The sequence below is a fragment of the Haliaeetus leucocephalus genome, unplaced genomic scaffold (assembly GCF_000737465.1).
Source record: "Haliaeetus leucocephalus isolate CR32 unplaced genomic scaffold, Haliaeetus_leucocephalus-4.0 Scaffold140, whole genome shotgun sequence".
NCBI classification, from domain to species: Eukaryota; Metazoa; Chordata; class Aves; order Accipitriformes; family Accipitridae; genus Haliaeetus; species Haliaeetus leucocephalus.
In genome coordinates, this window is record NW_010972576.1 from 1,766,290 (window position 1) to 1,771,663 (window position 5,374).

Here is a 5,374-nt window from a genome sequence, read left to right on the forward strand (position 1 = left end):
CGCTCGCCCGGCCGCTGGCGGGGTCGGGGCTGGAGCCGCCGCGCGGGCGCATTTGGGGAGGCTGTTCCGGGCGGTATCCGGAGCCCGTGATTTCAGGCTCGCACGGTATGACAATGAGAGTTTCCATGGAAATGCAGCGAGACTGTAACCAGAGCCCGCGCTCGGCGGTATTTAAGGGCTGCGCTCCGTTCCTCACCCCGAATTCAGGACGCAGCGTTTTGCCGAGGCGAGCCGCCCCCGCGTGCCGCGGCAGCTCGGGAGGTGTGCGCGGAGCCGGGCCACCGCAGAGCGCTGACCTGAGCGCTCTCTGGTTCCCCTCGCTTTGGCCGGAGCGGAGCTCTGCTGGTGTTTTATCCGCACTGCTCGAAGACCCTTTAGTCTTTACCGTTGTTTTAGAACGGGTGGGAGGTGATGGATTTCCCTCAAACAGTCTTCCTCTGTGAGTTGAGTAACTCGGCTCTTACAGAGGCAAATAGCTGAAGGGTGGTTTTAATTTTACCTGGGCCAGCAGTGGGAAGGCAGGGCATTTTTTTAAGCGAGCAGTATTTTAAAGCGTAAAAGTTGTGGGGTATGTCAAAGCACAAAGCATGAAAAGACAAATTCTGCTGTTCTCACCAGCTGCTATCTTCTACTGCAAGAAGAGTCATTGATCATAGTCCAATTACAGGGCTACTGGAGAACTGAGTGACGTGCAGGTCTCTGGGAGCACAAGTGGCAGAATCTGACACGAAAATGTAATGACTTTTCCATTTGCCAAGGCACTCCTTCGACAGTTGATGTATATTAACACGACACTGCAGAAAAGCTGTCAGTATAATTAGCCTGTGAATGACTGTACCACACAGAGACAAAACAGCTGGAGCAACCATATTGTAAAATAACTTTCAAAAAGTCCGTTTAGGTCCCTTGTTTAACTTGGGTTAAAAAATACTCATTTTAGGGTAAGTGAGCAAGGAACAATTAACCTTCATCTTCAGCGGATGAGCTCAGGATGGTGAGGAAGATTGCGCCCCATCTTCTTTCGCCTGCTTCTTCATTATTCACCACCCACTGCTGGTGAATCACTGCATGTGCAAGTGGAGCACAGGGAGCTGCCAGGTGGAAGTGACGTGCCAATCCATCTCATCCTTTTAAGACAGTTCTCCTGTTAGTCACAAAGGAGAACAAAATTAATCCTTTTTAGGGCTGAGCAGCTGTTCTTAGCATTTTCGACCATCTTCCCACCTAACACTGATGGCTTTGAAGCTTTTCATGCAAATATTTGACCTGAAGATAGAAATCCACTCTGGGTCTAATCTGCGATGGGGGTGATTAAAACCATCTCCCAGGGCACTGATTTACCTCGTGTCCCTTGTTCTGGGGAAGCTTTGCACACTGCTGGCCCCACTGCTTGAAGCGGACGTTCCCTCCTGGAAAGAGGGAAGTTTTAGAGACGCTATCTTTCTATGAAAAATTCTGGCTACAGCAGACTGACATTGTCTTCAAAAATAATCTACGTTTGCTGGCAGAGCCCACAAATGGGAAATTACGGTTTCTTGCATTGCACAGCCATGGGTTACGTGGGATGCTATTGTACCTTCGTAGAGGTACAAAGAGCCTACCTCCATGTTGACCTTTCTAAGGCAGGCAGTCAACTACTACCGTTTCCTAAACAGTCTCGAGAAATTACATGCTGCTTAGGAAGAGCAGTCAGTAAGACAAGTGTTTCTTGCTCAAAGCAATTTCCTCTAAGAACAAAATATCATACTTGTTTTGTTAGTTGTCTTATTTCAGGAGAGTTCATCAACCAGCAATGTACTGGCAGGTGTGGGTTTGGGTTTTTCCCCCCCCGGACCTGTAAATAACACCAGATTTCTCTCAGCTGTATTTGGACAATTGATCCCTGCTACTTGCGCACATCAGAGGCAATTACTATTCAGACCGTTCTCATTTTTTCCTTTTCACTGTTTGTGTACTTCTGTCTTGCCAGTAATACTACTGAATAATAAAATAGGTGATCTAGAGATAGGAAAGGTACTGACATTAAAGGTATCTAATGTCAGGACTGACAACAGATAGTAGTACAAGTTCCCTAGAAACCGCCTCCATAGGGTTGTCGAAACCATGGAGGAGTCCTCCAAGAAGTAAGAGGTGGTGATGATGAAAGGTACCCGTTCTGGAGGAGCTGGGGAAGAAAAGTGAGAACATCTCTTCCCAGAGAGAAGGCTGGGATTCCAGAGTCAGAAGGGCACAACAAAAAAACCAGGAGAGAACTCTGTGGTTATAAGAATACAAATGAATTTTGACATTTTCTTAACACATTCCTGAATGTATCTTTCCTTCAGGAGTCTCATCCCAATATCTTTGAAAATTTAGCTTCTAAAGGCTAACTAACTGTGAAAGAAGTGAAGGCTCAAACTGAAGTTGGTGAGAACTGATGAATTCCATGAAAAAACAAGGTCTAAGTCACATAATGTCCAAATTCCACAGCATGCAGTCGGTCATCTTGAGTGAAAGCTTGCCATGAGTCGCAGTCTAATGTTACTGTAAAGTCTGCTACCAACAGAGCACCTATCCATGGGCAAGACAGTCTAAAATGGTAGGACGTAGCTACTACAGAGTTTGAGGCATTTTGTGAGATACACATAAAGCATTTCTGTTGGTTGAAATTATTCACACACATCAACCCAACTGTTCATCCCCCACAAAAATATTATTAAAATACTATGACAAAATACTATTAAAAATACCACTAATGCCTGGCTCCTGTATGGCCCATCCTTTCCACAGATTCTTAGCTCACATAAAGCAGCTGGGCATGAAGGCAGTGAGCCTCGGACTACTAAAAAGCTTGCAATGGTTCAGATGTCTTTGCCGTGAAAGGCAGGACATCTGACAGTGAGCTAATAAAGGGTGAGAATGTAATTGATCCTTTTTGCTGCCTAACTTGTGTCATCACATGTGTTGGCTGGTGTTATTGGCTGTTAATGTCCCTTCTGGATGATCATGCTGAAGCACACGGCCTATTTCTGCTTCATCTGAAGCCGGATGAGAGCTTGTGTGTGAGTGGACGTGAGTTTGAACCCCGAATGGACAGAGCAGGGTAGCTGTAGCAGAAAACGTGACTTAGTATTTTAGCCGGGTGGACATAATTTAGGTTCTGTCTCGAGCAGTCTTTAAGTGATGTTGCATATGATCAGGATAGCTTTACAATAGTTGCTTGGCTGTATTGTTGAAAATGGAACTGCAGCAGCAAGTCTCTCAGCAGAGATTAATCACATAATTATTCACACAGCTTCTTTGGGTTTGTGACATTAGCAGTCAAATGAAGTGTTGTTATGTTTGGTGTCAGTTGCAGTCATTGCAGAACAAACATGCTCTTAGCCAAACAGAGAATTTGCTGCTATTCTCATTGTACTCAACAGCAAAATGCCTATTTAGTCTACTGATGACAGACTTTTGCCCCAAAGGAGCATGAGTTCCCTTATCTGTGAATAGCGTAATGTGAAATGCAAGTATTTCAATGGTACTGATGTTCATTACTAGAAAATTAAAACAATAAAAATAAAGTTTAAAAAACCTTCAGAGAGTGTTTCCATTCATTTCCATAGTGGTGACTTCCGTTTGTTTTATATAGTGTAGAAACAAGTCTTGTGGTATTCTTTCACTCAGTGGATTGTAAGTTTTATAGAGGGAGTACATTGCCTGAACACATGACAATACATTGTAATGAAAGTCACAGCCTCATTTTATGACATCTTTTCTTTTCCGTTTTTGAGAGTTACAGTGAGAGAGAATTTTAATGGGTTGATCTCTTGGCATATTTTTTCCATGTGTTTCTTAAAAACATCTTGTTCCCTTCGCAATGCTTTTGCTTCAAAGAAATTCTGTACTCTTTTACTCAAGCTGTTCTATTTCCTTAGTTGAGATACTTGTGTTCTGTTTATTGTACTTATTCTCTTTTTGCAATGTCATGCCTTCACACAAATAAACATACGCACACAAACAAACACAGTCTTCCAGTCCAGGGTGCCTTTGATGCACTGGAAAAATTTACTCACTGGAAGAAGATAATCTTTAACACAATGGCTATGTTGCTGCTCCAGTGTTCTCATGTCCTGACAGTGGTCATCAATAGAATAACAGATACTGAGGAAGCATTTGACATTTTTGTGAACTTGGTGCTCCAGCTCGAGACATTCAGCTTGGTGTTGAGACTGGAGATGCACAGAACAGCTAGGAACTGCTAAAGCCCGAGTTTCCTACAGAACCTACCTGATGCTATGCAGCTTTTACTGCACAACATGTATTTTATATAGCTATAATGGAAAGAGTTTGCAAAGAGCCTGTCTCTGTTTATTAGAGTCGTTATTTATTAGTGTGTTTTAGTGCGCACATGTATGTGAAATGCTTCAGAGAAGATTGATACACCTCCAGGAGATTCAGTCATCTGAGGTGGGCACACAACTGTATGGCAGAGCAGGAAGCTTGTAGTAACACTCAGGTTATACACGTATGTATAGAATATATGTTTGAAAGACTCAGTGACTGAGGCAGCCTTTTCCATTGCTCCACGACACTATTTAAAGCCTGACCTTGCGTCCGTCTGCAGTGTGAATAACTATGAATATTTGTTGCCATCGCTGTGAGTTGAGGTCACTTAGTGACATGTAGGTTCTATCTTTAATCTCTTATAGGTTATTATTATATTTCCGTAGTCTAAAAGAAGTATTGTGAGGCTTGCTTCACCTGTGTTTATATGATGTTTGAAATTCTTGTATATATTAATGATTAAAATGTGAAGTATTACTAATCGCTTAATTTACTGCTGATATGGAGATCCTCATGACTAATGAAAAAATGGAGGAAAAGAAGATGATACCTACCTGAAACTTTGGAAATTTCTGTGGCAGAAACAATGGCATTTCTCTTTTTGGATTTTGCTAGGAGACCAAATTAATGCCTCTGTGGTAGGTTAACCCATTAAAAATAGAGTAGAATACTGAGAAACAAAGAGAAAACTAACACCCCCTCCTCTCCCCCCTCTTCCCAGGCTCAACCTCACTCCTTCCTCCTGAATCTTCTATACTCCCACACCCCTGGGCAGCACAGGAGATGGGGAATGGGGGTTGCAGTCAGTTCATCACATGTTGTCTCTACCGCTCCTTCCTCCCCAAGGGGAGGACTCCTCACACTCTTCTCCTGCTCCAGCATGGGGTCCCTCCCACAGGAGACAGTCCTTCACGAACTGCTCCAGCATGAGTCTTTCCCACGGGCTGCAGTTCTTCACAAACTGCCCCGGCGTGGGTCCCTTCCACAGGCTGCAGTCCTTCAGGCACAGACTGCTCCAGCGTGGGTCCCATGTGGGGTCACAAGTCCTGCCAGAAAACCTGCT